We start from the raw sequence: 18,238 nt of genomic DNA on the forward strand, positions 1-18,238 counted from the left end.
CCTGCACACGGGCATTTTTTTTTTAAAGGGATCTTTCATAGAAAAATCATAAAAGGCAAGAATTCTTAAATTTGAAATATTTAAATTATATCCTAAAGTTATAGTGAAATGTTGAATGTATAGCCAAATAATCATTTTACCTTTAATTCCCTTGTTTCTGACTGAGTTGTTAGAGCTTTGTGGTCTAAATGGGAATGATGACAAATGCCTGGTATTGCCTTCACCCCTTGACTGCATCAACTGTCTCTTTCCCTCTTTTACTACATTTGTTTAAATAAACCCACAAAGGCCTATGTCACCTATGCATAGAAGAAGTAGACTCGTAGCCAATTCAGACCTTCATTCTGTTACCTAATTTGCATGTATTTTTGCTAAAGATGGACTCACTTGGACTCCACATCTGATCTAGCTACACATATATGGTCTGTAGTGTGCTGATGCATGGGTGGGTAATTAGAATTAGACACAGTGAGGGGCCAATGGAGACAAAGGCCAGAACCTGAAAGGCAAACACTATTCATGGTCTTCTCTATTGTAGCATAGACCCTGCTCCACTTCATGTTAATCAATGCCAAGCAGCAGGGGAGGTTAGATTAACACACATCAAGCAGGGATTAAGCACAGGAGTCAACATAAATACCTGTATAAACCACACATGTATTCCCAAGCAATAAGTGCTTCAGGGCACACATAGAACAGCTACACATAATAAATACTTGCAGAATAAAATGCATAAAGCTCTAATTGAAATCTGAGAAATAAAAAGCTGTACAAGGAGTAGAATTAGTTTCCCAAATGCATTCGACATTCTTTCAATTAATATTAACAGAGAAACGTTTAGTAGTGTTTAAAGGTTTAAGGCAACGTTTTCCAAAGCTAGTACCAACAACACTATGCAGTTTGCCACCAAATATCTTTAACAAATGTCTAAGGCACAATATCGCTGCAGCATGTGAGATGCATGGATGGTGTTCTATATATATAGGGGAAATATCTGTGAAATAGATAGGGAAAGAAAAGACAGAAGACAGAATTATTTTCTCTGTCTTCACTCCTTTCTGGACAAAGTGAAAAAGGTTGCATATTGATATGAATAGCTTTCTCTCCTTCTTTGTTTACGAATGCCCATCTCTCAATACCATGTTGCTGTTCATGACCGGGTGAGAAATTACAAAGATTTTACTTTGTGAAAGGAGCTTGCAGGAAAGATATCTGCTTAAGCTTTGTTGTGTGCTGTATACCTTATCCCACCAACCACATTGGTTTGGTTAAAGATTCATTTTAGCCCCACAGTGAGACAAGTGCTCTCTCATATCAAAGAGGAAATTCAGTTGAACCTTCTATTTGGTAATTTCCCACATTGTACGAAGGAGGGATTAGAAGTAGGGTTTATAGGGATGAGAGCAGCGTCTGCTTTTACATTTAAGCAGATGACACTCAATCTTTAGATTGACCGACCGTCAATCAAACAACACTAAATGATTGCCTAAAGTTAAAACTGGAGTGATAACAACTGCCTTAAGTTATACTTTTTTTATTGGTTTTTCACTCTTCTGGTTAAGTGCATGTGAGTCTTTACCTTACCTAATAAGCCTGTTAAAAGTCTCTGAGTCACAATAGACTCCCATCTCAGCATGGGCAGCATTGTCATTATGGTAGTGACAGACTGCTCCTTCAATGTGCGCACGTTTAAACCCATCTTTCTGCTTCTTACTTTAGCAGGCTGGAAAGCAGTGATTTCTACAGTGATTTTATATGGTGTATACTACTGCAAAAGCCTCTACCTAGTCCTAAATACATATTTAATCTACTTTTACAGACTCCTCAAAATCAGATAGCAATACTTACCTACTCTGCATCTTGCTTTACAGTGGCCGTGGATACAGAAAGGAATTATTTTTAAGGTCCTTAAATCAATAAATACTTATATGGACTAGGTCCGGGCTTCATCCTCTCAAAAATCAGGCGCTGCTATCGCTAAATTGTTACTTTACGAAATCTCAAATAAGGGATGATCATTTTTGTTTGCAAGATGGCCGACTGGTGAGGAGCTCGCAAAGGGAGTTACGCTGGCTAGGGATCGCAATTGACTAAATATCCCTAATAGCCCCACCTACATCTAGACACATCAACCAAGGAGCTTCGTGAGCCCCAGCCGCATCAACACCTAGGAGCATTGATTCTATCTGAGGCAACAACAGTGGAAAAATCAGGATACTCACATTCCCACTGTGTCGCTGACAGGATACTGAGGGCTTTCACGCATTTGGATGCAGCACTGGACACCTCCGGACCTCTCCCTTAGGGTTATCATTCACGGGCGAAGTCGGGAAGGAGGAAAAGAAATTGTGAACCTGATGCACCCATCGCATCGATAAACTGAAATCCAGATGCTTTGCCGACTGAGCCGCAGCTCCAGACGTCCCCATGCATCTCCCTTGGGATCAGCGCTCACAGGAGAGGCCAGCACAGTGAGACGAAGAGGCAGATTTCCGGTGGGACAGGCCTATCCTTCGCCTACCGTTGATCTCGGGTCCCATGGAGACCATTGTGGCAGGGACTTCGATTGAGGAGGTGGCGATCCAACTTCACCGCGAACACCTCTGGGACGCCGATTGAGCAGCCGGATGTTCACGCCGACGCAGTTGGGTGCTGCAGAACTCTGCCTTTGACCCCCTCGACGGATCTCACATGCAGGAGGGTGCGTGCGAGGCTACTGCGCGTCACGCTCCTGAGAGCACTCGAGAATAGAAGAATGGTCGTAGAAGGCTACATCCCATTGTTTTTGATAGGTCATCATTCTCAAACGATGCTGCTTGCCTGTTAGGCGGTCCCCTCGTTTTACCGTATAATTGGTATTTTTACCGGCTGGTGTGGTCAGTGCAGGGACCCCATTTTGGGTTCTGTTAGAAATGGGGGTCTCTAGTTGGCTGAGGTAGGTACCTTTGTCCAAATAGGGACCCTTGCTTCTAGTCAGGATAAGGGGGATACACAGTCCTAAAATAGCCCCCGCTCACACCCCCTTGGTAGCTTGGCACGAGCAGACAGGCTTATCTCAGAGGCAGTGTGTAAAGCATTTGTGAACACATACAGTAACACAGTGAAAATTCTACAAATGGACACCACAAGAGTTTAGAAAAATAAGTAATCTTTATCTAAACCAAAACAAGACCAAACGACAAAAATCCACAATACAGTATCAAAAATAAGGCTCTTAAATGGTAGAAATAGTTCAGTTCAATGCAAGTTGTAAATGCAACACTTTTCCCACAAAGTACCTTAGTTGTGTCACGCAAAACAAATAAATGGGTCGCAGGGAAGGTGATGCGCTAGTTCCTTGCTTCAGGGGAGGCGATGCGTCTGTTCCTTACCGAAGGGTAGGTGAGACGATGCGTTGGTTCCTTACCAGAGAGGAGGGGATTTGTCTGTTCATACTGCATTCCTTTTATGATGCAACAAGATGGTGACTCGATGCGTTGCTACGATCTGGTGCGATGCGTCAAAATGGCGGCTCGATGCGATGCGAAGATCCGGGAAAATGCATGAACTTTTGCAGCCGCACAGCAGGTGCTGCTATGATTTTCTCGCTGATCCATCGGGACCGGGTGTGTTGATGCAGCATTCTTCTTCTCCGTGGCTCGGCGATGCATCGGAACCAGATGCGGATTTGGCACGCTTCTTCTCCGTGGCTTGGGGATGCGTCGGAAACAGGTGTGAATGCAACATGCTTCTTCCTCGTTGCATCGATCTTCCAGCTCCCAGCAACAGTCTCTAGAGGTCCTAACCAGCAGCAGGCACCTCTTTGTAGGTTAGAATTCCCAGCAAGAAAATTCAGGGGTGCTGGTGGTGAATTCTTTGTGACCCTGAGACTTCAGAACAGGAGGCAAGCTCAGTTTCAAGCCCTTGGTGATCTTTTCTTCCAGCAGGTGACAAGTCCTTTTTCTCCATTCCTTGGAAGGAAGCAGCCACTGCAGGCCAACCCCAGACAGTAAACAGAACAGGAGCAGTATTCTTCCTCAGCTTCTCTGACTCTTCTCCATAGCAGAGGTTCCTCTTGATGTCCCAGAAGTGATCTAAAGTTCTGGGGTCTGGGTCCCACTTTTTATACACACAAATCCTTTATTCTCTGTAGGCAGAGAGGGTCTGTACCCAGCCAAAACCAGTTCTGTCCTCGTACAGCTTCCTGGCAGGAGGTGGAGACAGCATAGTTGAAAGCAGACCTAGCCCAGTCAGGTGAAATGAAATCTCCTCCCCCTACTCTAAATTCAACACAGGTCCATTCAGCCCAGCCCTGACTCATCAGAGTGCCGGAGCCACTGCCCTCCTTCATCCCCTGTCACTCACAAGCCAGACATGCAATACACAAACCTAGCAGAGGCACACTGGATGGTTAGGCAAGAAAATACCTACTTTCTAAAAGTGGAATTTTCAAACACAGAATGTAAAAATCACCCTGTGTTGGACAAGGATGTTATCTGTTCCTGTAGGCCAGAGTGGGCAGTTTGCTTATAACATCTTATAAACATGACTGACCCTGGGAACAAGATAGGAAAAGAAAATGCTACTTACCAGTATACATCTGTTCTTGGCATGTAGAGTTGTAGATTTGTATACTGTAGCATAGTAATGTTTAGTGAATGTGTGTGGTGTAGACCATGTTGCTGCTTTACAAATGTCATCCATGGGGATATTTCCCAAGAATGCCATAGATGCCCCTATTTTGCGTGTGGAATGCGCTTTAGGGTGAATTGATATTGTACGCTCTGCTTTTTTATAGTATACTTGAATGGTTTTAACAATCCACCTGGCAATTCCAGATTTTGACATAGGATTGCCCTTATGTGGTGGTGAGAAAGCTACAAAAATGTGTTTAGTTTTTCAGAAACTTTGTGTTCTGTCAATGTAGTAAAGAATAGCTCTTTTAATGTCAAGTGTTTGAAGAGCCCGCTTTGCTACGGACTCTGGTTGAGGAAAGAAGACTGGGAGCTCAACTGACTGGTTACAGTGAAATGGAGAGACTACTTTAGGTAGGAATTTAGGGTTTGTCCTAAGAACCACTTTGTTGTGATGTATTTGTAAAAATGGTTCTTGCATGGTTAATGCCTGGAGTTCACCAACTCTCCTGAGAGATGTGATGGCCACAAGGAAGGCTACTTCCATGTGAGAAATTGTAAATGACATTTGTGTAAAGGTTCACATTGGGCAGCCATGAGCCTGGTAAGGACAATGTTTAGATTCCAGATAGGAGAGGGTGGAATTCTGGGAGGAATTATCCTTTTGAGACCTTCCATGAATGCTTTAATGGCAGGAACCCTAAACAATGACAACTGTGGTCTGTTTTGCAGGTAAGCTGCTATGGCAGCAAGATGTAATCTTATGGATGCGTATACTAGATTACATCTTTGTAGATGCAAGAGATAAAAAATAATGTTTTGAATGGAAGCATCTAATGAATTGATTATGTTGTTATTGCAGTAAATCCCAAGTCTTTTACATTTAGCTGCATAGCAAGCTCTTATAGTACGGCGTCTAGCCTCCTTGATAACATTCATGCAGTATGGGTGGAGGTTGAGGTATCCAAACTCTAAGACTTTAGGAGCCAGATCGCTAGGTTCAGTTGAGCTGGATATGGATGCCTTATGTCTCCATGCTTCTGTGTGAGAAGCTTTGGGGAAAGGTGTAACTTTTGGTGTGGAACTACTGAGAGTTCCAGTAGTGTTGTGAACCATGGCTGCCGGGCCCAAGTTGGAGCAACTAGGATCATTGTGAGAGACTGAAGCATACACAAATCTGCCTGACCATTTCATCAATATTGCATTGCCCTTGTACAGTGGGTCTGGATACCTGGAGGCAAAGCTTGGGCATTTTGTGTTTAAGTGTGTGGCGAACAGATCTATGGCTGGATGGCCCCACATTTGAAAAAAGGGATGAAGTACTTTGGAATGAAGTTGCCACTCTTGAATTTGTTGTAGCTGATGACTGAGCAGATCCGCTATCTGATTGTGTGTCCCAGGTAGATTCTCTGCTAAGACGTACACCTTTTGAGGAATGGCCCATCTCCATATGCTTTGAGGCAGTTACATTGCTGTCATGTTGTCCGGCCGGACGAGGACAGCTTTGCCTACGAGGTGTACCTAAAATGAGTTGAGAGCGAGAAATATGGCCAGTAACTCCAGATGATTGATGTGAAGGAGTTTCTGTTGAGGGGTCCATATACTCTGATTGGTATGAGTTCAGAGATGAGCTCCACAGCCGGTGAGCAGTGCGTCCATTGTAGCATTATCTGTGGATTCGGGTCCAGGAACGGCGCCCTCTGGAAAGATTTTAAGTGTTCCACCACTGCAGAGAGCGATGTGTGCAGCTGTCCACCAACACCAGATCTGTAAGCTGACCCTGAGCCTGGCTCCACTGATGTGCCAAACATTCCTGTAATGGACGCATTTGGAGTCTTGCGTAAGGAACACTTAAAATGTGAGAGGCCATCATCCCGATGCATAAAAACTCGAGCTGGTAGTGATTTTTGTGGTTGAAATTTTGTTATGAGAGCTAGCATACTGGCTATCCTGTCAGGATTGGGGAATGCTAATGCCTTGGAAGTATCTATTGTTGCACCTAGATACTGCTGGGTGTGGGATTTTTGAAGATGTGACTTGGTAAGGTTTATTGTAAATCCCAAGTTGTGCAGCTGCTGGATTGTCTTGTGTGTTTGTTGTAGGCAATCTGTGTGTGACTTGGCTTTTATGAGACAGTCGTCCAGATAAGGAAACAAATGAATGTGTTGTCTTCTTAAGTGGGCTGCTACCACTGCGAGGCATTTTGTGAAGTCTCTGGGTGCTGTTGTCACTCAGAATGGAAGGACTTTGAACTGGTAATGTTAACCGTCCACTACAAACCGTAGGAAATTCCTGTGAGCAGGGTGAATGGGAATGTGAAAGTAGGCATCCTTGAGTTCTAGAATGGCAAGGAAATCGCCTTGCTGGAGCAGTGGAAGGACCCGTTTCAGAGTGACCTGTGAAAGTGGTCGGATTGTATGTACAGGTTTAAGATTCTGAGGTCTAGTATTGGCCTGAGAGTACCGTCCTTCTTTGGGATGAGAAAGTAAAGGGAATAAACCCCTGTCCCTTGATGGTGTGGAGGAATCGGTTCTATTGCGTGTTTTTTCAAGAGAGAGAGAACCTCTCGTTTTAGAAGCGCAAGATGTTACTCCAGTATTGGAACTTTCATAGATTCCCATTGCTTGTATCATTCCCCGTCGTCGGAATGGGAGCCTCGGTAATAATATATATATATATATACCTAGGTAAACACACCCTAATAGGTGTAAAAAAGGTAAAAAATTAGGCCTAGGCCTCATTATCTTTTGCAGCCTATTGCTGTCATTATGTAAAAAAGACCCAAAGTCCCCTTAGCAACCAATCAGATTAGCCTCACCCTGTAGAACCTTCCTGAGAAAGCTCAGAGCCTCAGATTTTCTACCGCTTCGTTGGTGACAGGGAGTCTCCTTAGAGCTCTGCTCTAACTTCAACTTGAGGTACTGTTTAAACAGTTTTCTTTAAGGATTTCTTTCAGCTTTGTCATGGCTGATAAGGAAAAGAAGAGCCTTTTCAGGTCTTGTGCCACTTGTGGCAAAAAACGACTTTATACAGAGGATCAACATCAAGACTGTATTTACTGTCTATACCCAGACCATAAGGTCGATAAGTGTAGTATATGCAGGAGAATGTCTGTTAAAACCCTCCGTGATCGTGAAGGACGGCTGCTTCTGTGGCTCAGGAAGTTGGAAAGGAGGGAGGAAGTAGTGTCTGGTGATGAGGAAGATGCCAGATCAACATCTTCAAAGACTTCATTGAAGAGGGGCGGTTCGTCTGTGGACACTTCAACTGAACCCCCCTTAAAGGCTGTGCGTGTGACCTCTGATAGGTCTGGCAAGCCAGGGCCTATCGAATCTCCTCACGTGAGTGTAAAGGAGAGGGAAAGGCAGGCACTGCAGGTGCAAAAGGCTAAACTGGATGAGAGCTCGGCTGGGCCTTCCCACCAGGTTAAAGTAGCCAAGTCCGTCAAAAAACCGACTGTAGAGGCTTCTACAGGGGTCAAGAAGGACTCTAAATCATCTGAGGTGATTTTGTCTCCTCAGTCGTCGACGAGCCATCCAGCGACGACGAGGACGACGACGAGAGCGTCGACGAGGACCTCGATGTCGATTCCGTCGACGAAGACTGGATCGACGACGGCGTCGTCGACGATGACCACGTCGACGGTGACCACCACGTCGACGAAGACCATCCCGTCGACGATGACTATTCCGTCGACGGTGGCAATCTCGATGACGACGATCCCGTCGACGAGGACGACGAGCCCGTCGACGACGACAGCTCCGTCGACGAGCCCGTCGACGATGGACCCGTCGACGATGACAGTTCCGTCGACGATCCCGTCGACGGTGGACCAGACGACGATGATGGTTCCGTCGACGATGCCGTCGGCGGTGAAGGGACTCTCGTCGACGTTCCCGTCGACGACGATTCAGAATATAGAAACGGTGGATTTGTTTTCAACGCCGTTGACGACAGGAGCGCCAGAAAACAACAGAAGGAGGAGGATAACCCCAGATATGACTTCTCCAAGGAAGGTACCATCATTACCTCCACCCCTTTTGTTGGATGAAGATGACTACTCAGAAGAGGAAAATGAGATGTATGGGGACGCTTACAGTCCATCACAATTGAATCTGAAATACCATGATTCGGATTTGGATGAGGAATATTATTATCAAAAGGAACAGCGGCCAGAGAGACAGGTTGCATACCAAGATACCCAACCACAGCAGGGCATGGTATCGATGCCTATAAGTCTTTTGACAGACTTGAGGGCTATGCTGGAGGAGTATAGGAGCAAGAAGGGGTCGCAACCTGTGGAAGGTCAAGCACAGGTTCACCCGCAGGTGGTGGCAGCACAGTCAGTGCGGCCTGCACAGGAAGAACATGAGAGGGCATATCCTCCGCAAGTCCAAGTGGATACCTCGGATGAAGATGAAACGGGGCAAAACCAAGATCAAGAGAGTGAATGGAACCAATATATTGCTCCGGATCCGGCTTCACCAGTGCCAGACCCGGTCGATTCGCCTCCGGCTGATGTAGGAGGTTTCTTCAGCCTGATGGAAAGAGCCACAGCGCGCTTTAAGTTAGCGATGCCGACAACATCTACAGATTGTTTTTTATACGATTTCAAAGAGGCATACCGTAAGGCCGTGCGCTCGATTCCCATTGTGGAGCACATATGGGAGGAAGGGAAGAAAGTGATGCAGACCCCAGCGACGGTCATTCCAACTCTTCCGCGCTTGGAGAAAAAATATAAAGCTCCAGATGACAGTCCCGCCTGTTTGATTGGACAACCTAGACCTGACTCGGTCATATCGCAGGCGGCACAGAAGAAATCGCGGAATCCTTCGGCCACCCTCACGACTCCGCCGGATAAGGAGGGTAGAAGGTTGGACAACGCTGGGAAGCGTTTTTCGTCGATGGCTAGCTTGCTGGTCAGAGCGGCGAATGCCTTGGCGATCCTAGCAAGGTACGACCGCCAGATGTGGAGTGATGTGGCACACTATGTGAACCTGCTAGCGGATGACCAGAAAGCGGAAGCACAGAAACTTCTGGAGGAGGGACAACGTTCCTCTTCGGAAATGATTGACTGCGCGATGGACATCGCCACCATCTCTTTCCGTGCCCTAGGCAGTGCAGCGGTTCTTCGGCGACAAGGATGGCTGAGAGCTACATACTTCCGGCCAGAGGTCCAGAATAGGATTTTGGATTTGCCCTTCGACGGGGACATGTTGTTTGGGAAACATGTCGACGATACCCTACAGGGTATAAAGAAGGACACAGAGACAGCAAGGGCTCTGGGGAACCTGCAATATAGAAAGACACCGTTCCGTGGAGCACGAGGAAGAGGTTTCTCTTCACCTAGAGGAGGTTATCAGCAACAGCGATATTCACAGCAGTCGCAGTCTTACAGGCCCCAGTACGGCAATCAATACTATCAGAGGCAGTCGCAATCCCAGTCTTTCTCTCGCCAGAACGCTCGTGGACGACAGGGGCGTCAGGGCAAGGACGCTGGCAAGCGTCAATAGCGGCCTCCCGACTCTGCCAACTGTTCCTCCGCTTCTGGGATCTCCAGTGGGCGGCAGGATATCACAACATCTGAGCAGCTGGGAAGAGATTACATCGGATCAGTGGGTATTAAATATCATCCGAAATGGGCATACTCTAGAATTCCAGGACTTTCCACCTACAAGAGCTCCCCACGCCGCTGCTTCCAACCATCTGAACCTTCTTCAAGAGGAAGCTCAACAAATGTTTCAAAAAGGGGCGATTCAGCGTGTTCCCCTATCACAAAGGGGAGAAGGTTTCTATTCCAGATTTTTTCTGATCCGAAAAACAAAACAAAAGTGGCGTCCTATCCTGGACTTGAGGGAGCTCAACACCTATCTCACGAAACTATCGTTTCGGATGATTTCACTCCAGGACATATTGCGCCTCTTGAACCCAGGCGACTACATGGCAACATTAGACCTGGAAGATGCCTATTTTCATATCCCGATCCATCCAGCTCACAGACGTTTCCTTCGCTTTACAGTAGGCAAGAGTCACTTCCAGTTCATGGTGCTCCCATTTGGATTAAAGTCCGCTCCTCGGATATTCACAAAGGTGCTGGCACCGGTAGCGGCATTTCTGAGAAGACAGTCGCTGGAAGTATTCCCGTACTTAGACGACTGGCTGCTGAAGGCCCCAAGCTTGCAAGAGGCATCGAAGGCAGTGGACACGTGTTTGAACCTCTTTATTCATCTGGGTTTACAACTCAACAAGGAAAAGTCAGTTCTTCAGCCTGCAAGTACGGTGAAGTTCTTGGGAGCGATACTCAATACTCAGGAGTGCAAAGCCTTCCCATCGGAAGAGAGACAGATGAAACTCATATCGTCAGCCACCCGTTGCCAAAGGAGAAGTTGGATGACAGTCAGGATGTACAAATCTCTTCTAGGGTCGATTTCATCCTGTATTCAATTGATTCCGCATTGCAGACTGCGAATGCGCCCCCTGCAGGAGGAGCTGGACCTTCAGTGGAGACAGGTGGAAGGTTCGTTCGACGACAGGGTGACGATAACCCAGCGGATGAAACGGTCGGTTTCATGGTGGATGAAAAGATCTCACCTCACTGTGGGACTCAGTTTCAAGGCTGCAAGGGCTCCTCAGGTCATTACCACGGACGCTTCTCTTCAAGGTTGGGGAGCGGTCATGCAAGACCTCCAGGTCAGTGGTCACTGGACTCCGGAAGAACGTCATCTACATATCAACGTTCTGGAGCTAAGAGCTATTCGACTGGCAATGTTGGCTTTCCTCCCAAGGATTACAGATTCAGCAATCCTGGTGCGGACGGACAACACCACCGCAATGCATTACGTCAACAAGCAGGGAGGCACAAGATCGCCACTGCTTTCACAGGAAGCCCAAATACTGTGGGAATGGGCGATAGCGCAGAACATCACACTCGTAGCAGAACACCTTCCAGGAGTATGCAACACGAAGGCGGATACGCTAAGCCGCCTGAGAGCAGTCTCGCACGAGTGGGAATTGGAGGACGCAGTGATCAAGGACATCTTCTCCCGTTGGGGGACCCCAGCGATCGACCTGTTTGCAACACCGGGGAACAAGAAATGCCGGTGTTACGCAAGCAGGGAACACCATCGAGGGTCACTGGGGAATGCCCTTTCGATGTCCTGGTCAGGCGCGTTTGTTTACGCCTTTCCGCCATTTCCCCTAATTCCTCGAGTCCTCAAGAAACTCAAGATGGACAGGTGCAGGATGATACTAATAGCGCCTGCCTGGGCTCGCCAGTTTTGGTACACGGAGTTGCTTCTCCTATCAGAGACACCACCCATTCATCTGCAACCCAAACTGACACTTCTGTCTATGTACAACGGCCAAGTTCTTCACCCGAACCCGAGCTCGCTTCAGTTGGCGGCTTGGCTCCTGAATACAGAGAGTTTAAGGATTTAAACATCCCGGAAGAATGCAGGACCATCTTGGCACAGGCACGAGCCCCTAGCACTAATAAGACATATAGAGCGAAATGGAAGAGGTTCCATTTGTGGTGTCAGAGGGAAAAAGTACATCCTTTCTCGTCAGCTCCGCATCAACTCTTACCATATATTCTTTCATTGGCACAAGCAGGTCTGGCTCATGCTTCTATCAAGGTCCACTTGGCAGCTATTTCCAGGTATAGGAGAACAAGATCGGGTCCCTCTCTATTATCAGCGAGAGTAATCAAACAATTCCTGAAAGGACTGTTTAGAGTTTTCCCGCCAGTTAGGCCCCCACCTCCGGTGTGGCACTTGAATGTGGTCCTGGCTCAGCTAATGAGACCGCCATTTGAGCCAGTGCATAAGGCGGACCTGAAGTTCCTATCATGGAAAGTGGCGCTTCTTTTGGCACTCACCTCTGCAAGGAGAGTAGGAGAGCTTCAGGCTTTAACCATCAAAGAACCCTTCTTACAGTTCAAGAATGATACAGTTATCCTGCGGATGAACCCCAAGTTCATTCCGAAGGTACCGACAGACTTTCATCTTAACGAGCCAGTGGTTTTGAAATCTTTTTTTTCCTCGGCCTTCAACCCAGGCTGAGAGGACACTTCATTCTCTGGACGTTCAGAGATGTTTGAAATTTTATCTACAACGCACAGCTGGATTTCGAAAAACACCCCAACTGTTTGTGGCTTTCGGAGCCCCAAGGAAAGGATTTCCTTTGTCAAAACAAGGGATATCTAGATGGATAACTAGTGCGATCCAGTTCTGCCACCAGGCGGCAGGCAAACCTTTACAAGGACAGGTGAAGGCACATTCCACAAGGTCGATCTCAGCATCAGCGGCGCTGTTTGCTGGAGTATCCATAAAGGACATTTGCAGAGCAGCCACCTGGAGCAGTACGCACTCCTTCACGAGACATTACTGCCTGGAGGCGGCTGCAAAGGAGGATTCGGCTGTAGGACAGGCAGTCCTGAGAAATCTCTTCCAATAAGAGGTGAGCTTTCCTCTCTTCCCTCCTCCTGTTTTTTCAAACATTTCGTTTCTTATGCTTTGGTTACTGCTTTATGGTTGTTATAATCTGTGATATCATTGGTTTGTAATGATGCTGTAACTGTACACGAAATGTTTGTGGTATGCTAACTGCTATCTACTCTGATACAAGCAATGGGAATCTATGAAAGTTCCAATACTGGAGTAAGAAACAAGTTACTTACCTGTAACTTTAGTTCTCCAGTATTGGTAACTTTCATAGATTCCCATGCGCCCACCCGCCTCCCCTGGGAAAGCTCACTTTAGAGCTAGGTGGTTATGTGGCAAAGCAACGGCTACGAAAATCTGAGGCTCTGAGCTTTCTCAGGAAGGTTCTACAGGGTGAGGCTAATCTGATTGGTTGCTAAGGGGACTTTGGGTCTTTTTTACATAATGACAGCAATAGGCTGCAAAAGATAATGAGGCCTAGGCCTAATTTTTTACCTTTTTTACACCTATTAGGGTGTGTTTACCTAGGTATATATATATATATATTATTACCGAGGCTCCCATTCCGACGACGGGGAATGATACAAGCAATGGGAATCTATGAAAGTTACCAATACTGGAGAACTAAAGTTACAGGTAAGTAACTTGTTTCTTCTGTGGACACTGGCCATTGTCTGGGTGGTATGTGAGGAGGGGTAGAGGTGTGTTCCAGACAGTAACCCACCTGTCTTTGGTGATGTTGTTCCAGACAGGTAGCAACTGTAATAGTCTTCCTCCGACCGGAGTGGAATGGTCTTTAGGAAGCGGAGGGAAGTCATTGTTTGGCAGTAGGGGAGTGTTGGTTGTAGTTACTTCGTGCTCTCCCCTTGTTATTATTTCCTCTGTACCCACCCCTAAAATATCCCTTGTTGGGGGATGTTTGCGTAGGATTTTTATAGGAGGAAGTTGTAGCCTCTGTGGTAATGTTTTTGTATCCGCCACTATAGAAGGAGTGACCAAAGGACCCCTGTGTTGTTTAAAACAACATAGATTTAGCAGTGTCCATGCCTTTTTTCATTTTTACTAGATCTGTGTCTACAGCTGGTCCAAAGAGGTATTCTTGATCAAATGATTGGTTTAAAATAGTTGTTTGCACTTCCTGTTTGAAACCTGAAATGCATAACCATGCATGTCTGCGGAGTAAGACACTATTGGTAACTGATCTAGATGCAGTGTCAGCTGCATCAAGGGCACATTTGATGGAGGCATTTGTCATTAACTAGCCCTCCTGGACTAGATCATTGATCATTTGCCTTGACTTTGTATTGGTCAGGTAAGTGTTGTATAAGATTTTCAAGCTCGTCGTAGTGAGCCCGGTCATATCTGGCTTGCGCATTGGCTATCCTCCAGTGAATGGCTGCTTAGGAAGCAACACGTTTACCTGATACATCCAGCCATTTAGACTCTTTATCTGGGGGTGGTGCATCACCAGAGGTTTGGGAATTAGCCCGTTTTCTTGCATTGCAGACTACCAAGGGGTCTAATGGGAGATTTGCCTTGACGAACATGGCATCTTTAGGGACTTGTCTATATATTTTCTCAATGTGTGGATTGACAGGGTCTTTAAATATGTCAGGTGCATGTTTAATTACACCTTTAAGCATGGGCAATGTGTGTATGACTTTATGGGACTGAGCAAAAGTCTCCATTAAGAAATCTTCTTCCATGGGGTCTGAATGTAGTGGCATGCCATGGTACTGAGCAGTCCTATTAATAAGTTGGCTAAATCCTATATTGTTGTCTGGGGGTGAAGGCTTAGATGGGTATGCATATGGATAAGGAATGTCTGGAGGATCTGCAGGATCTTCATAATCATCCCATGTATCATGTGGAGGGGTAGTGTTATTATCATTAGGGTCATCTACAGGATAATTACAGTGTTCCTACCCTACCCCCCTAAATCATCATCATCCTGTGGTAATAAGGGTGAGCATGGAGATAATCTAGGAGATTGTGTAGGAGAGTTTATAGGAGGGAAAGGTTTTGCAGGAGGAATAGGAGAAGAGGGTCTTATGGACAAAGTTGCAAAGTCTCTCTTTTTAGCAGGCACCTCAGGTGTATTTGAGGCATCAGATTTCCTCTTGTTTGCTGTAACACTGATAATATGGCCTGTTTTAGGGTCCGCTTGTAATGTTTTCTGCTTTGGGTCGACAGGATCTGTCTAAACAGTTCATTCTGGTCATCTGTTTTTGGTGCTGTTTTTTTCGGTTCCGAGCGTGGCTTTAGTTTGGTGTCTAGAGCCTTAGAAGGAGTTTTATGCTCCGTCAGCTTTGAAGTTGGTGTCGAGTCGGAACTTTTCTTTGGAGCCAAAGATTTTTTGTGTTTGTCAGGTTCTGAGGCCTTATGGTCTTTTGGTGCCGAAGGGCTCGGTATGGAGGCCTTTTTTGGAATGGGGTGTATTCCCGATTTCGGCACCGAAGGGGGTTTAAGGATAGTAATATGTGGCTTGCTCGGTCGCGAGCTGCCTGAAGTCTTTTCTTTTCTATTCGGAGCCGGGCCCGGAGGCCGGGCTTCTGAAGTTCTCTTCTGGTCTCGACTCGGGCCTGCAGGCAAAGTCTTGACTAGAGTCTTTTGCTTTTGTGGTGGGGCAGGAGCAGGAGTTTTTGTACTCACTCATTGACCTGGAGGGATGTCATCGGACCCGGAGTCATCTTCTTCGGAGACGATCTCTAGCTCCTCCGAATCTTCTGCTTTTGGAACATCGGGCCTTCATCGAAGATATTTTCCACTACTGGTGCAGCTTGTTGAGCCATGACGTGTTGTCAAGCCCGGCGATCACAGATGGTTTTCTTCGGTCGAAAAGAGGCACAGGCTTGGCAATACTTTTCCTTGTGTTCCGGTGGTAGGCAAAAGTTGCAGACCTGGTGATGGTCACAATGTGGAAATTTAGCTCCACCCTCGGGGTATTTTTTGAATGGAGCTCTTTCCATTAGCCGTAAGCCCGAATGGCGTCGTTAGGCCCAATGGCCTGCGTCGACAAGTTGAGTTGAGAGATTTGAGTTAACGCGTCGAAGGCATGCGAACGAGACAATACTGTCGAATATGATGGGTTGCTCGTCGAAAAAGCTGAGAAAATACGGTGCCGAGCCGGAGCGCAGCAAGTTTCATCCGAACCCGAGGGCGGAAAAAAACAATCTGGAGATGGAGTCGATGCCCATGCGCACCACTAACCAAGGGAGGAGTCCTTTATCTTGTGACTGCAAAGACTTCTACAATAACAAAGTGCAAACATCCGAGCCCAACACAGACGGCAATCTATGCTACAGTATACAAATCTACAACTCTACATGCCAAGAACAGATGTATACTGGTAAGTAGCATTTTCTTTTCCTATCTTGTTCCCAGGGTCAGTCATGTTTATAAGATGTTATAAGCAAACTGCCCACTCTGGCCTACAGAAACAGATAGCCTTGCAATAGTGAAAAAGAAAATAGGCAGTATTTCACTATCAGGACATGCTACACACATTAGGGCCTGTCCTACCTTTCACATACAATGCACCCTGCCCACAGGGGTACCTTGGGCCTACCTTAGGGGTGACTAACATGCCGAAAAGGGATGGTTTAGGGACTGGCAAGTGTGTGCACTTGCCAAGCCGTCATGGCAGTCCCAGACTGCACACAGGCTCTGCAATGGCAAGCCTGAGCCACATCTTACAAGCTGCTTCTGTTGGTGGCACAATCAGTGCTGCAAGCCCACCAGCAGCATTTGATTTACAGGCCCTGGGCACACACAGTGCACTATACTAGGGTCTGACAAGTAAATCAAATAACCATTCATGGATTCACTAATCCATAACAACTATTTACAAAAGGGAGCACTTGCACTTTGGCACTTAACAGCAGTGGCAAAGCCAAAAGCATCTAGACCAGCAAAAACACAGGAGGCAACAGCAAAGAATGGAAGGGACACCCACGCCAATGGTGCCAAGTCTAACAGGTTCTGTGTACGACAATTACCAGATCCTTTTTTCAAAATGGCAGTCATATTCACACTAATGGAGTAAGGGCTATTCACTCTATACTGAAACACGGAAATGGAGACATAGGACTTTTGCGTCAGAACATAAGACAAAAAGGAAGAAAGGAGCAATCATTACATATCATATATGGAAAGTGACATCGGACTACGCCCAAGAGCTGATCCATACATAGAAAGAGTGATAGGGCTACCTCTCATAGCTGAGATATCATTGGATAACAGGTGGCCATTTTGGACTGGCTTAGTTGACTATGACTTATTCCCTAACGGTACTCAAGTGCATAAGCATGCAGGTGAGATTTTTACCTAGCCCTATCTCAACTAACCAGTCCTATACTACTACCGTACCTACGCCGACTTGTGCCTAGCCCTAGTCTCCCCTCTTGCCCTCCCCATTCCTCACGACCCTCCTGCCTTCCCCCCGCTCATTACCTCCCCCACTATCATAATCTACAGCAATTTACCCAATTCCATCCCTGCCTACATATTAAACGCCCCTTAACTGTCCCAAGCACACGACTGTTCACAACTCCTCCCCTCACATCTTCACCTACCATCACCTTTCTCGCACACTCTCCCTACCTCCTTTACCCCTCACATCCTCACCTAACATCACCTTTCTCGCACTTTCCCCCCTACCTCCTTTACCCTTACATATAAGCATCAACTCCACTATAGAGCTTACAGGACAAAATACATATACCATTAAGTACCCCGCTAACCTCACAAAAAAAGCAGCCAAATACTTTAAACATAATCTACTAAAATCACACGAGTCCCCAATCTCAGATCCCTATTTCTCAACAAACAAAGTTATATAACTAAAGACATCGTTTTTTACACAAAGAGAAGAGCCTGGTAGAGGAAAGCCTTTTTCGCACTGTTTTCCGACTCGTACTCTAGAAAAACAGCACACGGTTTCAAGATCTCCAGCATCCCCTCACCAATTTACAGAGCTGCAGCAACAGTCACTATCTATCAAAATGGGATCATCCACATTCAATCATTTGACCGCAACTTAATCTTAATTGATAATATCTTTCCTCTCATCAAGGAAAAAGTCATGAGACCTTATCCCTCCTCCCCATGATCTCCCAATTCCAGAACCCCCCCTAACTCCTTTTCTAAATCCTCCTCAAGGCAGTCACCTCTTACAACCCACCC

At 46.4% G+C, this 18,238-nt stretch overlaps 1 protein-coding gene across 6 annotated transcripts in view; it reads left to right on the top strand.

The window, feature by feature from the left end:
• The window catches only part of PATJ (PATJ crumbs cell polarity complex component), a 1,366,227-nt gene that overhangs the window by 933,582 nt on the left and 414,407 nt on the right, over nucleotides 1-18,238 (top strand). The gene's annotated exons all lie outside the window — the stretch shown is intronic.

Source organism: Lissotriton vulgaris, chromosome 1_1 (assembly GCF_964263255.1).
Source record: "Lissotriton vulgaris chromosome 1_1, aLisVul1.2, whole genome shotgun sequence".
In the NCBI taxonomy this organism is placed as follows: Eukaryota; Metazoa; Chordata; class Amphibia; order Caudata; family Salamandridae; genus Lissotriton; species Lissotriton vulgaris.